The following is a 24013-nucleotide window of genomic DNA, read 5'->3' as shown; positions in this document are numbered from 1 at the left end:
TGCCACTTCTGGATTCAATTTTTCTGCTTATATGATAATGTGTACATAATAACCATGAATGCTAATGGAGTTGTTTAGGACTGCCACTATGGAAAATTGCCTTGACCTCAAGGCATTGCTCGATTTGATAACAGAGATGTTGTATTATAATGATTGTAATGGTTATGGGCTTTGACTCTTGATTCAATCAGTCTGACTCAGATGCTGATTGGGACTCATTCACTTTGGGCAAATAACCGTTCTGTCCTGTACCTTCGTTTCTACCTTTGTGTCATGTGGACAAATAAAAGTGCCTACCTCAAAGGGTTGCTGAAACGAATGAATGAATTTATACAGAAATCCTTTGGCATCCCTTTGGCATATGGGAAGCAGTTTACACAAGTTAGGTGTTTTAATTGTATAATTAGGCAAATCTGAGTTTTAGATTTGATGATTAAAATTTAAAGGTTAAAAACAAGAAGAATTTCTAATTGTTTTTCACCTATATATTGGGCATTGGGTTAGATTCTGGAGATATAGAGTTGTGTCTTTAAGGAAAATTTAATAAAGACACAAAAATAGAAATTAAAATGGAATATGGTAGGTGCTGTAATTATTTACTGCTTATTATGAGAACATGACGACATGATTTCATTTTTTCTGTTTTTTCTTTTTTTTTTTTTTGCAGGGTGGGGGAGCTATTTGCTGTTATTAGGTGTGATATTTTCTTTGATACTATACAGGAGAGAAATTGTCCACTTAAACCAATGAAGTACTTTTTACAAATGTCTGATTATCCTGTCTTCCTGTCTCCTCTCTATCCTATTCTTTCCTACTCTATGCTTTTCTACCCCAGATTACTACATATTCTTGGACTTATACACTTTATAGATGAGTGAAATTCTTTAATATTTGACATTTGGTTTCTAAGAAGCTTCCCTGTAATTCAAAGTTAGGTTTGTTTATGAGAATTTATGAGGTTTTGCATTAATTCATTTATACTTTGAAAAAAAATGCATGTATGTATATGTATCATTTTTATTTTGGTTTACAAAAAAAGGACATCTTATTAGACATTGTAGGTACTTTATTACAAGCATGATATATTTTTTCTCATGCTTTAGCTCTGAAACTCTATTTTTCATAGTTCCTAAATAAAAAACATCGGGTCAATTTTCAATGATTTTTTAAAATCCAAAATTGCTTTCTAGTCGGTGAAGAAAATATAAAGAAAAATATCACGAAGGTGTTTTTCATATTTAAACTTGCCTTTTTAACCTAATAATGAAATACATGCATTTTAAATTATCACTTGATAGTCAACCAGATCAAGAGGTCCAGGTAGAATAGCATGTCTTGGGCTCTAAAACTTGGGCTCTAACTCACATACACATCATCATTCATAAATAAATTTCAGAGCATCCAGTTGTGTGAACATTTTCTAGAAATATCTTTAAGTTTAAAGTCCACACTTCATTGCTTTAGGCATTAGCTAGAACTCTATGGTGACAAAAAAAAGTGTAAAATACTCACGGTATAAACTAATATCCGAAAATATTTTCCAAATACTCCACCAGGCCTAACACTATGTAAAATATTGATTTCAATTTCTTAACAACAGACCTATTTCTGTGATTAATATGAAAAGAACTTTAAACTTGCCATTTGCTCTCTCATTACTGGAAAGTCTTAAAGAGTTCAGGCTGGAGCCATGGATCTGTAAGTCACTCTAGTTTCATTCTATTGACAAAATTATTCATGCAAGTAGAGAATGAGTTCAGCACATTTCTTCCAAATATAATCTCTTTAGCATCCCTATGCTTGTCTAAACCCTTTAGCTATCTTTAAACTTAGCTCTCTATAAACTTTTTTATGCACAGTTCCAACAACAGATGTTGCCCTTTGAAATCTGCTTTGAAATCACTTCCAAGATGTAACCAAAAGTAAGCAAGTTAGGGAAGGAGGGCTGACCTTAGTTTGCTTTTTATTTTGCAATAGCATCAGACTATTATAAAAGCAAGGTTTCTTACCCTGTTTTGTTTGAGACACTGACCTCTCTGTAGCAATTAAAGCAGAGTATGTGGTTTGTATTGTGTAGAGTTTTAAATTCACTCTTTATGTGTGTTTGCTGAGTACTTTCAGGACTGGCCTGTGCTATTTTCAATTTTATTTCAAGTTAATGTAAGAAGGTCTTGAGTCAACCTTTAGAAATAAGGATGTGTTATAATAAACAATACAAAATGGTATTCAATAACCATTCGGAATGAAGAAATAAGTAACATTGAGCACAAATACCGTTTGTGAATAAAGGTTGTCAAATTTTTTAATCCTATGTAATGAAGGTAAGAATGTTATTATGTTGAACATAATAGTTTTCTTATACTGAAAATATTTGAATCCATCTTGGATTCACCTAAGCTTAGATCAGTTTTGTACTGTTGTCATCATTGAAGCCATGGTTTAAAAGCAACCAAAAATCAAACAGTGTCAAATAATGTCTACATGTAAATGTTATTTTTCATTACTAGTTAGAAATTTTGGACTAAACAATATATATTTCAGAAAGTATAATACTGTCATGAATCAATAGTTTGGCAGGGCTACCTTGGTAAAAGATTTTAAATATCTCAATATTTTTTCCAAATATAGTAATAATTCAGTACAACACAAAATTTCAGAAGTAAGGAAACACAAGCTATAAGGCTATTTATATGTTATACTATTCAGTATCAATATTATGAATACATATGTTTTATATAAGGTGATTTTTTTTTCTATTTGGATCCCTCTTAAAACTGTACAAAAGGGAAAATAATAGATTTTTGTTTTGGGATTTTGCTTTCTTTTCATGATTTTCATAAATGTGACTTTTCTTTACACATACTTTAAATGCCACCAGAGAATGAAATATGCGTGGAATAAATCCAAAGAGAAATCTTTTGAAAGGTCTGACATCATACAAATTGTATAGAGGATTGTGAATGTTTGGACAACAGAAAACAGAAAGGGATAGCAAAGGTTATCTTCAAAACTAAAAACTGCAAGAAAAGATTAGATTCCAGCTACCACAAGAGTTGCAGAAAGGGAATGAATGTATCTAAGAACGCTGTAATGATTAAAGCTCTCTGGAGATGCTATGTGCTGCCTCAGTAGGTAGTAAGTCCCTGTGACTCTAAGTATTCAAGTAGATATTGGATGGCAGTGATTAAAGCTATCTGATCTTCAAGGAGTCTTCCAGCTCTAATGACCTGTGTTTCCCTAAGTGAGTCTAAGATATATATGGCTTAATATTTCAAATGTTTCCAGTTTTAGTGAGATAACTGATGTATAGCATTGTATTAGGTGTATAAGGTGCACAACATAATGATTTGATATATGTATGGATCGTGAAATGACTACCACACAAAGTTTAGTTAAGACCCATTACCTCACATCATTACAAGTTCTTTTTGTGATGTGATCTTTTAAGATCTGCCATTAGGTATAAGTTGTACTTATTTACTGATGTCTGTTTCTCATTAACACTTTGAGGAGAGGAACCATGTCTGTTTCTTTCAACAATGCACACGCAAATGTAAGATAGTTCCTGACATATTGGGCACATATACATAAGCAGCTTTTAATGATTTTTAGTATTTTTACAGCTTCAATGAGATACTCACATACAGCATACATAAATTTAAAGTATACAATGTGATGAAGAGATAGTATATATATTGCAAAATGATTACCGGTTAGTTCACATCTCTCTCCCATCACATAATTATAATTGTGTGTATGTAGTGGAGGGGGGGATAACATTTAAAATCCATCCATAGTCTTAAAAACTTCCAAGTATATGATACAGTGTTATCAATTATAACTACCACATGTGCACTAGATCCCCAGATCTTATTTATCTTATACCAGGAAGTTTGTATCCATTAACCAACTTCTCCCCATTTTTCTCACCTCCTAGCTCCTGCTAACCACCAATATACTCTGTTTCTAAAGTATGGCTTTTTTAGATTCCACATATGTGAAAACATATAGTATTTGTCTTTTACTCTCTGATTTATTTCATTTAGCATAATGCCCTTGAGGCCTATCCATGTTCTCCCTAGAAAACACAACCAATTTAAGAAAATGACCAAATTTCATTAAATTGATTAAAATTAAGTTCTTAAAAAATATCTATTTTTGACAGAGAGAGAGAAAGAGAGAGCAAGAATGCAGGGGAGGGGCAGAAAAGGAGAGGGGGACAGAGAGAGATTGAATCCTGCAGAATCCACAAACCTTGAGATCATGACTTGAGCCAAAATCAAGAGTCTGATGCTCAACCACCTAAGCCACCCAGAGACCCCAAAACTAAATGTTTTTTTTTAAATATCATCCCATTTTGGTATCAAAAAGGCACAAAAGAGTAAAGCGATGTTAACTGGTCTCCCTCCTTCCCTCCCCCATCTCTATGGAAAAGAGAAAAGTTAGGTATACAGAGCAAATAAAAGACTGACCCTCACAATGCCCAGAGGTCCTTCAAGACCTGCTGTCTACCAGTTTTAAGCAACAGAATCATTCAGAAGCTTTTCTCATCCTCTGCTTCTCTTTGTTCCTGTAGACACAGACTTAGGAAACCCACACTGCACAACACTGCATCCAACTGAGAGAAGTCTGCCTTCCACCAAGGCATCGCCCATAAAAAGTGGCACATATGTGTATGATTTTATTAGCAGGAGATCTAAGTATTAAAATAAGCCTTTCATAGTGAGATCATACTCCCACATATAAAAAGCACTTTAATACATACAGCTTTTTGGTTTTACCTTCAGTCTCTATGAAGAACTAATGTGTGACAATGACATCATATGGTGTAGAAATCCACAAGGAGAATTTTGGCATTATTTATTTTCATGTCTTTTTGTGTTTTTCTAAAGGACCTAATCTGGAAAATAGTGAATCAAAGTACCCAGAAAAACCACCAGAAGACAATAATGCATTGTATGGAATGAATGATGAATAAAGTTCTTTTATCTCCTGACTTTTTAAAATGACACTCTATTCTCTATTGGCGATTCATTGAAATTCCCTACCTCTTCAGATCTTCTCAGAGATTTTTCATCAGTTAGAAAAGGAATAAATACCGGAAACAGTAAGGATTGAGCTAAAACACATTTAGAACCAACAGAGTCTAATATTTGCTTGTGTAAATTCACTATCTTTAATAGCAATAATGAGGTTCTTTCAACTTGTTTCAAGGAATTCTCTATATTCTAAGATTAATGACTATGTAGGCAGGAGCTGGTATATTCGTTAACTAATAATGTGCTTTATTGTGTTATGGGTTTAAACATGGTGCTTAATTTTTTTTAATGACAACATTGTTTCAAGAATTACAATTAAAAAGCCCTTCAAAACACGACAAAGAATTCATTAGTCTGGTACACTATATTTTTGTATAATTGATGATAACTGTGTAATGATGTGGTAAGCTGGTAATTAGGCATAATTTGCTTATGCAAGTGAGTCTAAAAAAATAGGGATCAATATTCAATTTACACCTATGTGAAAAGCAATTAGTTTAATTGATGGGGAAAAAACCCTCAACAATGGCTAATTATTCCAAAATGACCTGAAACACTCATACAAATTATTAGAATTAATTTTACATGAATGATTAGATTATATAAATCATTTTTAAAGACTTGAAGTTTCTTTAGTTAGTCATTCATAAAACATAGTAGAAGAGGTGATTTCCTAATATAATGGATGCAATTTAGAGAATAATCACCAGGTTTTCCCTACAATGCTGGCACGATGCCACCTCAAAGTAGACAATAATGAATATAAACAAAACAGGTGCCATTATTTCTCACTCAGGTATAACAGTTCAACAAAGAAACATTTACCCAATAAAACACTATTTTGTATAATTATTATTTCTCTCTCAAGTCCTACTGAATGTCTACGTGAATTCCTGAGACAGTTGTAACATTTTATATTCCTTTCAAAAGTAAAACTTAAGTATCATGGATTTACTTATCATCAATCCTGGTTTTTGTTTATGAAATAGATGATGATTTAATCTTCTTAGTCTGCATTCTATTCTTCACATAACCATGCCATTCTCATCATTACTTCTATGGAAGAAACAGTGTTTCATAAGTATCAGGAAACAGCATGTTTAATGTCCATCTGAAATTTCTTTCACTTTAGGATGGATTGTCATTATCAGCACATCAATCTATTATTGAAACACATATAGATTCATTACTGACCTTACTAATCTCCAAGTGACATGATCAAATTTAAATAAATTAGGGGCAGTGTCACAAAACAAAAGCGAGTACTTAGGTCTGATTTCATTCTTCAGGACAAAGTTATAAAACTGAAGTCCAGTTGACACAAGAAATTTGTTTCAGCTTAAGTTGTTTCTAGCTTATAAAGGTAATATTTTTGAGGAAGGAAAACACACACATATGGAAGATGGGTGATGTTCTAACTCACGCTGCCTATTTTAGTAGACACTTCACTTTTTGGAATATATACTGATTTCAATGTCTTTTCCTACAGCAAGTCAATAAACATCTCACACAATGTTTGTTTCTTGTTTTTGTTTTTGTTTTAAGCTTGCCTTGACAATGCAGCTTGAATATCATTCTAAGACAGGCCTAGACGTTTTTAATATTTTTAATTTTTATCACTCTACCCCCAAGTCATCAATGGCCTCTATTAAGCCTTGTTTTTTAACTTGCAGTTCTCGTCTTCATCTTTGACTTCGACATCATAGCTTTGTCCTTATGTAAGTGGGAAGTGTGGTGCTGCACGGCGGCATAATACAATGTTATTAGCATGCTATAAGGACTCTGCACACATTCTCACAAATGATAAAAAGGCATTAAGCATGAATCTCAGAATGCCCAAGTGGATTTTATAATGGCTCTGATAACACTCTGAGCTATATTACATTTTTGTTCTGAACAGGAACCCCTCAGAGAGGAGGTAAAAAGTTATCTGCTGTCAAAATGCCTTGATGTGTTTCCAGTCATGGAAGTTTCACACTTGAGAACTGAACACAGTTTTGTATAGAATATTCTGACCTTCTCTAGAGAATGAACAAGTATGAACACAAATAACAGAAGCTGTTGGGCTCTGAGCTCTGCTACTGGCTCCTGACCATTGCAGGCCTTTTCATAGCTAGTTATTGAACCCATAAAACTTGCAGTTATCAACCTTGTGATTCACCAGAGACATGTAATCTGGACCTTGGAGAGTGACTAGGGGCACAAGTTTCTTACTTAAGCATTGCAATAAGAATTTCAAATTTGTGACCACCTTTCTGAATTTGAAGTGGAAGTCATAAGCCCTTTTATGTTTTTATGGTAGGTTTTTATTTTTGTATACTTTTATTTTGATTTTCTGGTACTGTCTTTATCACAACTATCTGACATGAGTATCTCAATGTATGTATGTTCTGTTGAGTAATAGATGGAAAAAGAAAATGAGACCCAGAGTAAGAAAATGACTTTCCTGGGTTACATAAAATATTTGCCCTAGAAATAAGATTAATCTGTGATACTTTTTTAGATTGGGTAGACACCTAAAGAGTTGGTATGATTTGTTCAGCTCAGCAAGCAGAGGTACAAAATTAATGCTTCTGCATCAATCCCAGGTCCCCATATAAAATTACACACAATTTACTGAACCTCTCCAATCTTTAGGAGAATCAATGTGAGAATTCTAAGAATCTTAGAATTTATGAAACAGGAGGTATTTTAGAGAATATCTAAGCAGTGATCTTCAACAGGAGCTGTGCATCAAAATGCCATGGAAGATGTAAATGCTAACACCTGGGTTCCACCCTCTACTGTAATTGGTCTGAAGTGCAGCTGGGAGATTGAGATTTTTAAGATCTCCACAGAATTCATCTGTATATCCAAGGCTGGGATCTCATCAAGATAAAAAGCTTGCACTTATCCTTTGCACTGCAAAGGAAACAATCAACAAAACTAAAAGGCAACTGACAGAATGGCAAATGATATTTGCAAATGGCCTATCAGATAAAGGGTTAGTATCCAAAATCTATAAAGAACTCACCAAATTCCATACCTGAAGAACAATTAATCCAGTGAAGAAATGGGCAGAAGACATGAATAGACACTTTTCCAAAGACACCCAGATGGCCAACAGAAATATGAAAAGATGCTCAATGTCACTCGTCATCAGGCAAATAGAAATCTAAACCACACTGAGATACCACCTCATGCCAGTCAGAGTGGCTAAAATGAACAAATAAGGAGACTATAGATGCTGAAGAGGATGTGAAGAAATGGGAACCCTCTTGCACTGTTGGTGGGAATGCAAACTGGTACAGCCACTCTGGAAAACAGTGTGGAGGTTCCTCAAAAAACTAAAAACAGAACTACCCTATGACCCAGCAATAGCACTGCTAGGAATTTGCCGAAGAGATACAGGAGTGCTGATGCATAGTGGCACATGTACTCCAATGTTTAGAGCAGCAATTTCAACAATAGCCAATTTATGGAAAGAGCCTAAATGTCTAACAACTGATGAATGGATAAAGAAGATGTGGTTTATATATGCAATAGAATACTACGTGGCAATGAGAAAGATTGAAATCCTGCCATTTGCAGCAACGTGGATGGAAATGGAGGGTATTATGCTAAGCAAAATAAGTCAGGCAGAGAAAGACAGATACCATATGTTTTCACTCCTATGTGGATCTTGAGAAATTTAATAGAAGACCGAGGGGGAAGGGAAGAGGAAAACAAAAGATACAAACAGAGAGGGAAGGAGGCAAACCATAAGAGACTCTTAAATACAGACAATAAACTGTGGGTTGATGGGGGTTGGGGAAGAGAGAAAAATGGGTGATGGGCAGTGAGGAGAGCACTTGTTGGGATGAACAATGGGTGTTGTATAAAGGCCAATTTACTAATAAATTATATTTTAAAAATCTTTAAAAAAAATAAGAAAAAACCAAAAACCAGGAGATCTTTATGGTCCAAGTGACGTGTGGAAGGAAAACAAAGTAAATGAATATCTACTCCAGTCTTTTTTAAAACCACAGGTTTGCAGTGGAAGTCCGGGTTCCATGCATTGTCTCCACTGACTACAGTGGGAGAAAGAAGCTCATTACTGCCTGACATGGATGAGAGATTCAATTTCCTACTTTATCTCCTCTGACACTACCCTGGTGGGGGTCAGAGCACCTCATTACTACCTCATAAGTTAGTGGTCTGGGCTCCCTGCTTGGCTTTTGCTGGTGGGGGTGGGACTACAGTCTTTCTGGTGGTGTCTGACCAACTTAAAAGTTTTCTTTCTGGGGTGCCTGGGTGGCTTGGTCAGTTAAGCGTCTGACTTTGGCTCAGATCATGATCTCACGGTCCGTGAGTTCGAGCCCCACGTCGGGCTCTGTGCTGACAGCTCAGAGCCTGAAGCCTGTTTCAGATTCTGTGTCTCCCTCTCTCTGACCCTTCCCTGCTCATGCTCTGTCTCTCCCTGTCTCAAAAATAAAACATTAAAAAAAATTTAAAAAAAAAGTTTTCTTTCTCGTTAGGCTCTCCTTTTACTACTCCTCTGGCCAGAGAGAGAAGGATTCTAATTAGCTATTCCTCCCCCAGCCCCCTGGATTGCTGACCTTCCTGGATTGCTGGATTCTTTACCTCTAAGTCTCAGTGGTGAGATTCATAAAGAAAGCCCAAGGCTAAGCGAAATGAGTCAGTTAGAGAAAGACAAGTATGACATGATTTCATATGTGGAATTTGAGAAACACAACAGATAGGGGAAGAGAAGGAAAAACAAGATAAAAGCAGAGTAGGAGCAAACCATAAGAAACACTCAAATCCAGAGAACAAACGAAGGGTTGCTGAAGGAGAGGTGAGGTGAGGGAATGGGCTAAATGGCTGAAGGGCTTCAAGAAGGGCACTTTTTGGGATAAGCATTAGGTGTCATATGTAAGAGATGAATCACTGTGTTCTACTCTTGAAACCAAGACTACACTGTATGTTAACTTGAGTTTGAATTAAAAAAAAAAAGATGAAATAAACAAATAAACACAAATGTAATTTAAAAAAAAGAAAACCAAGGAATTCACCACCATGTTTTCCCCTGGGTCCCAAGATCCTCAGCCAGTCTGCCTTCTTCCCTCCACTTTCAGAGTCTGATGTTTATTTTGTATAAAATGTCCAGGGTTTTTGGCTTTACTTAAAGGGAAGAAAAGTAGAAAGTATGTCTATTCTATGTTTCTGGAAATGGAAGTCTGTTATAATATGATTTTTTTTAACTTTTTAAATGTTTATTTCTTTTTGAGAGAGAGACAGAGTGCAAGAAGGAAAGGGCAGAGAGGGAGACACTCTGAAGCAGACTCTAGGCTCTGAGCTGTCAACATAGAGCCTGATGCAGGGCTTGAACCCATGAACCATGAGATCATGACCTGAGCCACAGTCAACTGCTCAATTGACTGAGCCACCCAGATGCCCCTACAATATGATTTTTAAAGGGGATTCTAGAATAACATTTAGCAACTCTTATAATATCTAGTAGCTCTGTTAATAAAAAAAACATATCTTTTTTCCTAAACAAGTTGGTTTTTTTCCCATTAAAAACTATATTATCACTCCTGCTGGTGGCTATTATTTGGGGCTTATAAAATGCAATCCTTTTCAGTGCTTTGCTTTTAGTTCTATAGTATGAACCTAGTAGCCTCACCTCACTACTATGGTCCTTGAGAAATTTAGCATACACTACTTTCTGTTTACAAAGTTCAATGACAGGATTAGCCTGGCTCTACTCAGTTGGATTACATTAAAAGTTCTGCATTTCTATGACATTCTTACAGATTTCCCTTCCAGTGACATCTGAAATTTTACCCAGAGCAAAGAATCTGGAGGAGAACCAATTAGAGCAAGTAAAATATAAATTAGGGTCTAGTCGCTGGATGCAAACCCTAGAAAAGCTGGCAAATGCAAGTTCTCATTGGTATTTTTAAAGTTATAAAAAATGTACACCATAAAACAATCTCATAAAACTTTTATAATCATTATTATAAAATGTATTTTCTAGTCAATAAAATAGTTTAGATATAAAGCCCTCTTGGAACTTCAAAATCAGCATACTGTGCCTTCTTTATGATCATCGTAGTATTTTAATAAATTTGTGGTTATGCCATTGTCTAAAATTGTGCATTGTGTACCCAAAACACGCTACCAAAACATTTCCTGTCTCAAAAGAAGGAAGAGATAAATGCCTGGTGACTGAATGTTGGATGAATTAAACATGCATTGTTACCCCAGGTTCTCATTCAACTATTGAAGAAATGTCCCCAAAATGTCCCCAACATTCTCGAATAGTACTACTCGGATTCTTGTAACTGTAGAAGTTAGTAAATGCTTTTCAATACCAATATATGTGCATATATACTATTTAACTTACAGAGTCCCCATCTTAATTTCCTGTCTCATTTTGACATCACTCTGGATATGTCAATTCCTTAAAAAGCTACATTCTACACATGTGATTTGACTTTCCTCTTGATCTTATATTTTATGACTCTGCAAATCAACATCTGCCCTCATCAGTTTTCCATTACCATGCAAACTGTCAAGATTATTTCATTCAGCCATCCCCATGTGCCACCATGGGTTAAGAAGTATATTGTAGTAGAAGACTACCAAAATCTTTTGACTAAAGCTATCCCTTCAATGTCATTGGCACCAGGACCAAATCTCTCACGATATGTAAAAATACAGCAATCAAGCAGCTTCTTGATGTTGTAAGGGCACAAAGAATAAAAACAAAAACGAAAATATAATCCTGTCATAAGAAAATCAATGATAACCTGATTAAGCAAGTCAAAATATGATGGTATTCTTCAGTTTCATGAGGTGACTCCACTTACAAAAAGGCAAAAAGGTCTATCATAAATATGCAAAGGACTGTCTTGTGAAAAAGGAATGAGACTCAGGCTAAATGTTAACACAGGTAGAGTTTATGTCAACATTTAGAAACTCAGGTGGATAAACTGAGTCTCCAGTTGAGGAATAACTGACCATGTTGATTTGTTGTAGAAAGTCCTCCCTCAGATGGTAATGAGTTCTCTCACTAAAGCTATTTAAGTTCAGAAGAGGCTTCAAATTCCAGAAGTAAACCTCAATTGATTCAAAGGGGAAAAAAAGTCTTAAACAGAAATTGGCAAGGTTAGGTTAAAATTCCTCCTAACATGAGCATTCGGGGACTCTATCACAGATGAACTCAGACAGTGCTGTTTGACGGCAAACTCTCACAGAAAGAAAGAAACAACGAAAAAAGCCAAAGCATAAATAACTGAAAATAGATGCTAACATAGAAGTAACACCTACTCTACAACTAATTGCTGGTGTGATTCTCCTCTAATTGCATAGCTGTGAATGTGTCTTTTCTTTTTAAATCTTCTGCCAAGATGGCTAAATCCAAGCATAGTTTATAGCAGCTCTTATAGGGGAATATATTTTGGAGTAGAATTTGTAGAATTTCCATCACAATACCTGTCATTATTCTATTTGATCTTATTGACTTCAGTAGCATTCTCAGGTGATACTTTCCAGATTCATGAGTGGATTGTTTGCAGAGAGGAAAGTAAACACTTTTCTCTTAATGAAATGGGTTAAAGAATTAACTTTATGTCTGCCCATTTTATAGAAGTGGTATTTCTAAACCCTGTTAAAATTGTTTTATAGACTTCCTAACCGCTGTAACACATTAGGGGGTAATCACATTAGATGCTGCCTGCCGAGCCTGGCAAGACTTGGTCAGTAGTTTAAAGGGACTGTTCCAATAATACAGTCAGCTCACTAGTAGCTGGATGACTCTAATTGAAATAACTGGACTGTACCATTAGTCCAAATAAGCCCTTCAATACCATTTTTTGCTTCATTTGAAACCAAGATTAAGAAGATGCCACTTATAAAAATGATCTTCATTATAATGTTTTCCTCAAGTGTCAGGATAGTTGGAATATATTATAAGTGAAACCTTATATTGATACAGATTTTTAAATCATTTGTCTGTTAGTTTTGATTATAAGTACCAATTACCCACACAATCAAATTGCAGAAATTCCTATTACATAATAAATCTCAATGTATTCATTTCAACTGACCACTATTAGATGAAGATCCAGCAGACTTCATGTTGATAGTCTTGACAAAGCCAAATCGCTATGGTGTTGATGGAGATTATACCTTAATAGCTGTAGGAGCTAGACTCAAAGATTCCCTTATCCCACCTCTTGCTTCTAGACCCTTATGAAGTCATCTCCTACACGGTACTAGGATTTGTCTGTGTGACTATAGAATACAGCAGAGGTGATGGCATATCACTTGAAAATGACGTTAGGTCCTGTCTTTTGGATCATTCTTCCTGAGGGAAGCAAGCTAGCTGCCATGTTGTGAAGATACTCAGAGCCAACAGAGAGGGCCATATGACAAGGGAGTGAGTTATCCAACCCCAGCAAAATTATAAATGTTTGTTGTTTTAAGCTACTAAATTTGTGATCATTTTTTCATGAAATAATACGTAGCTAAATTCAGCAGTAAGAAATGGGATGCTACAATGACAAAAATTCTAAAATAGGAGAATGACTTTGGAAGCAAGCAGAATGCTGGTAAAACTTTAAAGTGCCTAGAACACAAAGACTTAAAGGAAAATGAAGAAAATCTTATGCAAAAATTGAGCTTAGCAATATGGTTGCCTGTAGTAATGTGTAAGACAAAAAATGTGCTAAAGAATTTTGCCTAAACATTTTCCATTCAAAGTGTTAAGAATATCCCTTGTTTCTCCTTGCTGTATATGAGAAAATTTATCAGGAAAGATAAGCTAAAGGAAGAACTGCTAAACAAAAAGAGGTCATTATCATTGCTACTGATATTCTATTAATAAATATGTAAAAACAAGATGACATAACAATTTCATCAAATATTCAAACAGAAACTTTGAACAGATTAATATAAAGTAAATTGGAATGGTAAAGGCATGTTTTCCATTGCAACATTCCACCCCACCCTACAATTAAATCATCATCATCTGTTGCAGACTGTTAGTCTGGAGTTCTCTCTTGTCCAGCAAGAGAGCAGATGCAAAATTAAATACGAGAGAGGCTAATGTCTGGGACAGCCCCAAACACGGATTTGTCTCCATATTTATTGAGCTCACAAGATCTGATACACATGGTGGACATGAAGAAAACAAGATCTTACACATGTGAATGTGGAGAAAACAATCAGACAGTAATCTTTAACTTGCATGTGTAAGTTATGTAATATGTATACTTATGTAAGTGTAAGGAATTCTTGAACCTATTTCCCAACAATCATCATTATCATCATCCTTAACATCATCATCATCATCATCATCATGACAGATATATTTGTAAGTGAGAATTACCAAACCATCCAGGATAACTTATCTATGCTTATTCTTAGTTTCCTAGGGCTACTATAACAAAACTATAAAAAAATAACACAAAATAGGTGGCCCAAAGAAAACTACAGAAATTTATCCTTTCAGAGTTCCAGAGCTAGAAGGCCAAAATCAAGGTGTTGACATGGCCATGCTCTCTCTTCTAGATTTGGCAGACTTTTGTTTTTAATGGACTTTATATTTAGAGCAGTTTTAAGTTCAAAGCAAAACAGAGTGGCAGGTACAGAGATTTTTCTATAAACTTCCTTCCCCCACACATGTATAGCCTCCCCCATTGCCAGCATTCTCCACCAAAGAGGTGCATTTATTACAAGTGATGAATTGTACATCATTATTATCCAAAGCCCATAGTTTACATTAGGGTTCACTTCTGGCATTGGGCAATGAGCATTCTTTGGGTTCAGACAAAGGCACATAACATGTATCTATTGTTATGGTATCAAACAGAATAGTTTCACTGAATTTTTAACACTCTATTTATGCCCCCCTCTTCTCTAACCCCTGGCAACCACTGATCATTTCACTGTCTCCATAGTTTTGCCTTACCCAGAATGTCATACAGTTAGTAACACACAGTATGTAGTCTTCTCAGGTTTGTTTCTTTTACCTAGTAATATATTTAATTTTCTTCTATGTCTTTTCATGGCTTGATGGCTCACTTCTCTTTTAGTGAGTAACATTCCATCATCTAGATGTACCTACTTTATCCATTCACTTACAAAGGGATGTCAATGTTGTTACAAGTTTTAGCAATTATGAATAGAAATAGTATAAACATTCAAGTGCAGGTTTTTGTGTGGACATAGGGTTTCAACTTCTTTTGGTAAATACCAAGCAGTATGACTGGTGGATTGTATGGTAACAATATGTTTAGTTTTTAAGAAACAACCAAATTGTTTGGCATAGTAGCTGTGCCATTTTACATTCCCAACAGTGATGAATCCAAGTTCCTGCTACCTCATATCCTTGCCAGTATTTGGTGTTGTCAGTGTTCTGGAGTTTGGCCATTCTACCAGGTATGCGGTGGTATCTCATTGCTGTCTGAACTTGCATTCCTTTAATTATACACAATGTGGAGCATCTTTTCTTATGCTTATTTGTCATCCATATATCTTCTTTGGTGAGGTATCTATTAAGGTCTCTGGCATGTTTTTATATCAGGATGCTTATTTTCTTATTGCTGAGGTTTGTTTTAATGTTTGAAAAAATTTTAATGTTTATTTGAGAAAGGGAGCATTGGGGGAGGGGCAGAGAGAGAGAGAGAGAGAGAGAGAGAGAGAGAGAGAATCTGAAGCAGGTTCCAGGCTCTAAGCTGTCAACATAGAGCCAGACACAGGGCATGAACTCATGAACGGTGAGATTATAATTTAAGCCAAAGTCGGATGCTCAACCAACTGAGCCATCCAGGTACCCCATTCTTATTGTTGAATTTTAAGAGTTCTTTGCATACTTTGTATAACAATCATTTATTAGACACATCCTTTGGAAAATTTTTCCCCCAGTCACTGTTCTTTTCATTCTCTTGACAATGTATTTTGCAAAGCAGAAATTTTTTTTTTTTTAATTTTTTTTTCAACGTTTTTTATTTATTTTTGGGACAGAGAGAGACAGAGCATGAACGGGGGAGGGGCAGAGAGAGAGGGAGACACAGAATCGGAAACAGGCTCCAGGCTCTGAGCCATCAGCCCAGAGCCTGACGCGGGGCTCGAACTCACAGACCGCGAGATCGTGACCTGGCTGAAGTCGGACGCTTAACCGACTGCGCCACCCAGGCGCCCCAGAAATTTTTAATTTTATTGAATTCCAGTTTACCAATTATTTTTTTTTTTTGCTTTCCTGGATTATGCTTTCATCCTTGAATTTAAAAAGTCATTGTCAAACTCAAAATCATCTATATTTTCCTGTATGTTAACTTCTAGGATTTTTATGTTGTTGCTGTTGTTGTTGTTGTTTACACTTAGGTCTTGAATCCATTGTGCGTTAATTTTTGTGAAAAGTCCTGCCTTTTCCACTGGATCCTCCTCTTCTGAGCTATATTCATTTATTGTTGTTGTTGTTGTTATTGTTTTTCCTGAAAATCCACCTGAGCTATTTTAGTCCCTATAATTTCTGGCCATGGTGGTCTGAACACTGATGGTGGTGAGGTTCTGTCACTGTAGGACCAGTCCAAGTCTTCACTGTCAAAGATGACCATTCCTCTGAGATAGATGAGATCACACTAAATCAAGTGCTTCCCCTGGAGGCTTTCAGGGTCACGGAGATCATTGCTGTATCTGTTGCTGGAGCATTATGAAAGGAAAATCATTTCTGAAAGAGTTCATGTTGAAATACATGTACAATCAGGTATTAGTTCATTGGATTGGACATTATAATGAACCACTGACTGGTTTTTCACAGAGAGGTCTAACGAGAGAGCAAAATAATTGAGATATGGAGTCGTCGTTTTCCTTTTCAATAAGCCTGATGGTAAAACGGTTGCAGTGTTATTGATAGTTGCTCAGGGAACCTTTGACAGTCAATTTGAAAGATTCATCCACAGTATTTGCCCTCAGCAAAATGATCAGCTTCATACAGGTATATAGCCAATTCTAAAATGTCTAAGAGAATGATCTTCAGAATCTCCAGCTTTTTGATGAGTATGGCTGGGAAATATTCCTGACGGGGGAATATTCCTGAAGCCATTTCAAGGCCTGATATTATTTCTTTGAGAACTAAAGTTCCCCGCATGAATTTGGGGAAGCTGATGGTGGCACCAAATTTTTGGAAAACTTCCTCAAGTTTTCAGAGAACCAACATGAATAACTACAGAATGTTTGAAAACACATCTACTCTGTTTGAAAACATACTGTTTTCTGCTACCTCATCTTGGTTTAATAGCTACCAATCCATACTTTGATAGAAAATTTAAAGAAATAGATGATGAATTCATCAAAACTTGAAAACACAGATTTCTTGTATGCCTTAGTCCTGAGAGCCTAGATTTTAAAGAAATCAAAGGATGGAAAGATCCAACATGGTGGAGAAGTAGGGAGACCCAAAGTTCCCTTGTCCCCCAAACACAGCAGTGTTGAGGCCAAAGGACTTTGAATTCCAACAGTCCAGGCTTCCGAGGGACAAAGACATCTCAAGGGACCCACGGGGACAACCTGGTGGGCCACAGGTACGTGATTTTGAACTGGGAGAGATAAAATGGGCTGCATAGACACAGAGGGGAGAGATCCCCTTCTACAGAGAGACAAAGGGAATAGAAAGAGAGGCTGAGGAAGGGCAGGATTGTGTCTGCACAAGAGAAAAACCTCCTACCGGACAGAGAAAGATCCAATCTCTAACTGTGGGGCTTCCTCCATGTTGGGGCCAGCTGCCCAGTTCACACACCTGGGGAAGAGATAAGCCAGCCCCGAGCTCAGTAACCAGTTCAGAGGCACAGTCTGCAATGGGAAAAAGCGATCCCCTTCCTGGAGTGCTGTGGGAAGAAGGTATATATCTGTTCAAAGGACAAAGACTGCCTGCTCCTGCCAGCCAGATGCAAAATATCAGCCTTGTGGAGTGGCACTCCCCAGTACTGGGGCACACAGAATGGGATACTCTAAGACACTGGGGTTTAAACCCCACCCGATTGCCAGCGAGGTGCGAGAGTGGGTGGAGCAGGACAAACCACGCATGCAGCACTGTGAAATGGGATGGCTTTTCCCTGAAACCAGAAACCTACAGTGGGATTCTTTAAGACATTGGGGTTCAATTCTTTAAGACATTGGGGGAGTCAGCAAAGTGGGACAAACTGCCTCATTTGTGGCCATAGCACTGTGAAGACAGCCTAAACAGAGTAGTTTGGGACACGTGGTCCATGGAAGGGAGACTGGGGTGTCGCCATTTTTCTCCCCATCACCAACAAGGTGGGGCCTCAGGGCACCAGACAGGGAGCCCCCAGTGGAGGTGGAACCTGCCTACACCAAACCACACCCCTCCACGCCTGGTAAGAATGTGTTAATTGCAGGGGACAGATCATCCAGACAGAAAATCAATAAAGAAACAGTGACCCTGAATGATACACTGGACCAGATGGACTTGATAGATATATTCAGAACTTTTTATCCTAAAACAACCAAATACACATTCTTCTCGAGTGCACATGGAACATTCTCCAAGATAGATCACATACTAGGTCACAAAACAGCCCTCAATAAATATAAAAGAATTGAGACCAATACCATGGACATTTTCAGATCACAATGCTATGAAACTTGAAATCAACTAGAGCAAAGTTTATAAAACCTCCAAATGGATGGAGGTTGAAGAACATCCTACTGAAGAATGAATGAGTCAACCAGAAATTGAAGAATAAATTAAAAAAATATATGGAAACAAGTGAAAATGAAAACACAACAGTCCAAACCCTTTGGGATGCAGCAAAGCAGTCCTAAGACGAAAATACATTGTAATCCAGGCCTATCTCAAGAAGCAAGAAAACTCCCAAATACAAAATCTAACAGCACACCTGAAGGAACTAGAAGCAGAGCAACACAGAAACCCCAAGGATAGCAGCAGAAGAAAAATAATGAAGATCAGAGCAGAAATAAACAATACAGAATACAAAAAAAAGAGAGAAGGAAGGAAGGAAGGAAAGAAAGAAAGAAGAAAAACCAGAACAGATCAATGAAATTAAGAGCTGGTTTGTGAAAAAAAATAAACAAATTGATAAACCACTTGACAGAGTTTTCAAAAAGAAAATAGAGAAGGCCCAACTGATAAAAATCACGAATGAAAATGGATTTACCACAATCAATCCCTCAGAGAATACTATGAAAAATTATATGCCAACAAAGTGGCCAACCTGGAAGAAATGGACAAATTGCTAGACACCCACACACTACCAAAACTCAAATAAGAAGAAATAGAAAATTTGAACAGACCCATAACTAGTCAAGAAATTCAATCAGTTATCAGAAATCTCCCAACAAATAAGAGTACTGGCCCAGGTGGCTAACCTGGGGAATTCTACCAGACATTTAAAGCAGATTTAATACCTACCCTTCTCAAGTTATTCCAAAAATATAAATGGAAGAAAAAATGCTGGACTCATTCTATGAAGCCAGCATTACCTTGATTCCAAACCAGACAGAGACCCCACAAAAAAAGGAGAATTACAGTATCCCTCATGAACATGGATGCAAAATTTCTCAACAAGATACCAGCAAATAACATTCAAAAGCATAGAAAAAGAATTATTCACCATGATCAAGTGCGATTCATTCTGGGCTACAGGGCTAGTTCAATATTCACAAATCAAGCAATGTGATACATCACATTAGTAAAAGAAACCATAAAAAACATATTATCCTATCAATAGATGCAGAAAAAGCATTTGACAAAACCCAGCATCCTTTCTTGGTAAAAACCCTCAAGAAAGTTGGGACAGAAGGAACATATCTAAACATCATAAAAACCATATATGAAAAGCCCACAGTTAATATCATCCTCAATGAAGAAAAACTAACAGCTTTCCCCCTGAGATCAGGAACACGACAGGGATGTCTACTCTCACCAGTGTTGTTTAACATAGTGTTGGAATTCCTAGCATTAGCAATTAGACAAAAAAAAAGGAAATAAAAGGCATCAAAACTGGCAAAGAAGTCAAATTTTCACTTTTCACAGATGACATGATACTCTACATGGAAAACCCAAAAGACTCCACCAAAAGCCTGCTAGAACTGATATTTGAATTCAGCAAAATTGCAGGGTGCAAAATCAACATACAGAAATTTGTTGCATTTCTATACACAAATAATGAAACAACAGAAAGAGAAATCAAGAAATTGATGACATTTACAATTACACCAAGAACCAAAAAATACCTAGGAATAAACTTAACCAAATATGTAAAAGATCTGTATACTGAAAGCTATAGAAAATTTATGAAGAAAATTGAAGACACAAAGAAATGGAAAAATATTCCATGCTCATGGATTAGAATAAATATTGTTAAAATGTCGATACTACCCAAAGCAATCTACACATTCAATGCAATCCCAATCAAAATTGCAACAGCATTCTTCTCAAAGCTAGAATAAATGATCCTAAAATTTGTATGGAACCACAAAAGACCCTCAATAGCCAAAGTAATACCGAAAGAAAAAAACCAAAGCGGGAGGCATCACAATCCCAGACTTTAGCCTCTACTACAAAGCTGTAATCATCAAGATAGTATGGTACTGTCAGAAAAAAAGACCCATTGACCAATGGAATAGAATAGAGACTCCAGAATTGGACCCACAAATGTATGGCCAACTAATCTTTGACAAAATAGGAAAGAATATCCAATGGAAAAAAAGACAGTTTCTTTAGCAAATGGTTCTGGGAGAACTGGATAGCAACATGCAGAAGAATTAAACTAGACCACTTTCTTACACTATTCACAAAAATAAACTCAAAATGGATGAAAGACCTAAGTGTGAGACAGGAAGCCATCAAAACCCTAGAAGAGAAAGCAAGCAACAACCTCTCTGACCTCAGCTGCAGCAATTTCTTGCTTGACACATATCCAAAAGCAAGGGAATTAAAAGCAAAAATGAACTATTGGGACCTCATCAAGATGAAAATCTTCTGCACTGCAAGGGAAACAATCAACAAAAGTAAAAGGCAACTGACGGAACAGGAAAAGTTATTTGCAAATGACATATGAGATAAAGGGTTAGTATCCAGAATCTATAAAGAACTTCCTAAACTCAACACCTGAAAAACAAATAATCCAGTGAAGAAATGGGTGGAAGACATAAATAGACACTTTTCCAAAGAAGACATCCAGATGGCCAACAGGCACATGGAAAGATGCTCAATGTCACTCATCATCAGGGAAATACATATCTAAACCACACTAAGACACCACCTCACACCAGTCAGAGTGGCTACAATGAACAAATCAGGAAACTACAGATGCTGGCGAGAATGTAGAGAAATGGGAACTCTCTTGCACTGTTAGTGGGAATGCAAACTGGTGCAGTTGCTCTGGAAAACCGCGTGGAGCTTCCTCAAAAAATTAAAAAAAAAAAACAGAATTAACCCTATAACCCAGCAACAGCACTACTAGGAATTTATCCAAAGGATACAACAGTGCTAATGTATAGGGGCACATGTACCCAATGTTTATAGCAGTGCTTTCAACAATAGCCAAATTATGGAAAGAGCCTAAATGTCCATCAACTGACAAGTGGATAAAGAAGATGCGGTTTATATATATACAATGGAATACTACTTGGCAATGAGAAAGAATGTAATCTGGCCATTTGCAGCAACGTGGATGGAACTGGAAGGTATTACGCTGAGTGAAATAACTCAGTCAGAGAAAGAGAGATATCATATATTTTCGCTCACATGTGGATCTTGAGAAATTTAACAAAAGACCATGGGGGAAAGAGAAAGGGGAAAAAAAATGGTTACAAACAGAGATGGAGTGAGGCAAACCATAAGAGACTCTTAAATACAAAGAACAATTTGAGGGTTGATGGGGGGCTGGGGGAGAGGGGAAAATGGGTGATGAGCATTGATGGGGGCAATTGTTGGGATAAACATTCGGAGTTTTATGCAAGCGATAAACCACAGAAATCTACCCCAAAAACCAAGAGCACACTTTACACACTGTATGTTAGCAAATTTGATGATAAATTATATTTTAAAAAAAAAGAAAGAAAATGTAAATAAAGGGGAAAAAATATTCAAAGGGAATAAAATCACTTTCCAAGGTCTGGCAGACTACTTCAAGGTTCATATAAAAATCTACCAAGGTGAAGAATTACCAAATCCCAAATCCATGTAAAGGCCACAGCAGAAACTAACAATTTAGTGTCCATAGCAACTGGTAAAGGCACATACAACACAACAAGATTTGTGGTTACAAGAAACCATTTCTGGTCCCAACTGACTTGCAGACCAAATATCTGGAGCTTAAGGAAGAATTTGTAAAACTATATTGAAGGGTGAAAAAGATGTATGAAGAAGAATGTAGCTACTGTTATTAGCAGCAGTTAAGGAGTAAAACAGATAAACTCTACATCCAGTATATCAAGCATAATAATAGCAAAAATATCTTCCATACAGCTCATACCACACCACCCTGTTTATTGGCATCTTTATCATATGAGCGATTGCTGGTTTAACTAGATTCATTGGTTTGGACATTACAGCTCAACTATGCAATATGATAATGGAATTGACCCTTATCACCCTGTGCTCCAGGGCATATATTTGCTACTCTGGAGAATACCAACAGCTGGGTGCTGTAAGAGATCAGGTAGGTACACCCTTGTGGGACTTGGGCTTTTTACAAGCTTTATAGTATGGCAGCAACTGATAAAAAAATCTGTATCATCAATGTTTTCCTGCTCCAAAGTAAGATTCTACTAAACCACCAGCAAGGGAGAAAATTTAATTCAAATTTTTTAAAATGCAGATGTGTAACCATTTTTCAGTTCAATATTAAGTTTTTATATCTCTATGCAAACATTCAAATTGCTTTTATCAGAACAGAGTAAAACACCAAACACCTCTGAAGACTGCAAAATGTTACAGTTCTTTTACTTCAGTGTTTAATAAGCAGATGTATGTATACATGGTTGTATCATTTTGTTAGTATGTTATTTCCTGATTTTGTGTTCAAATAGGCTGTCATAACTTAAAGTATTTGTCAATCTACAACACTGGTACTTCTGTTCTCAAATTTACTAAATTCTATCACGGGGTTATAATTAAACCATATTTTTAAAGGTTGTGAAAGTTATTAAGTCTGTGTAGAAATTCATGTTTTTGCATATGGGTGATGAGTTGTTTCAGCACCATCCATTGAAAAGAAAATCCTTGCTCTATTGTCTTCTCTCTGTGCCTTGGTGAAAGATGAGTTGACTCTATTTACAGGGGTCTAATTCTGGGTCTCTATTCAGTTCCAGTGACCTATTTATTTTTTATTTTGCCAACATCACACTGTCTTGATTGCTATAACTTGTAGTAGGGAGTGTAGCTGGGAATGATGACATCCATGAACATAGAATATCTATTTATTGAGTTATTCTTTGATAGGTTCCATTAGAGTTGTGTAGTTTTCCTTATATGTATGTATACATATTTTGTTAGATTTATACCTAATTGTTTCATTTTTGTACATTAATGTAAATTATATTGTGATTTTTTTTATATTTCAAATACCACTTGTTCACTGCCACTATATAGGAACACAATTAACTTTTTTATATTAACCTAGCATCTTGCATCTGTGCTATAATCACTTATCAGCCCAAGAAGCTTTTTGTATATTTTTAAGATTTTCTACATAAATGATCATGTTATTTGCAAAGAAAAACAGCTTTATTTTCTTCTTTTAAATTCTGCATACATTTTGCTTGCTTTTCTTGTCTTACTACGTTATCTGGGACTTCTAGTATAATACTGAAAAACAGTGGTGAGAAGGAACATCCATACCTTGTTACTTCTGTTATTGGGAAAGTTTCAAGTCTCTCAAAATTTAATATGATACTAGCTGCAAGGTTTTTTTTAATCGATTTTTTCTTTATCAAGTTGAAGAAGTCCTCTTCTA

General features: G+C 36.2%; 1 pseudogene; it reads left to right on the top strand.

Moving 5' to 3' along the window:
* The first annotated feature begins 88 nt into the window (after positions 1-88).
* LOC102949765 lies at positions 89-22855 on the top strand (annotated as a pseudogene).
* The last annotated feature ends 1158 nt before the right edge of the window (positions 22856-24013 follow it).

Source organism: Panthera tigris, chromosome A2 (genome assembly GCF_018350195.1).
Source record: "Panthera tigris isolate Pti1 chromosome A2, P.tigris_Pti1_mat1.1, whole genome shotgun sequence".
NCBI lineage: Eukaryota > Metazoa > Chordata > Mammalia > Carnivora > Felidae > Panthera > Panthera tigris.
Note: the sequence above shows the minus strand (reverse complement) of the source record. Positions and strands in the feature narration are given on the sequence as shown.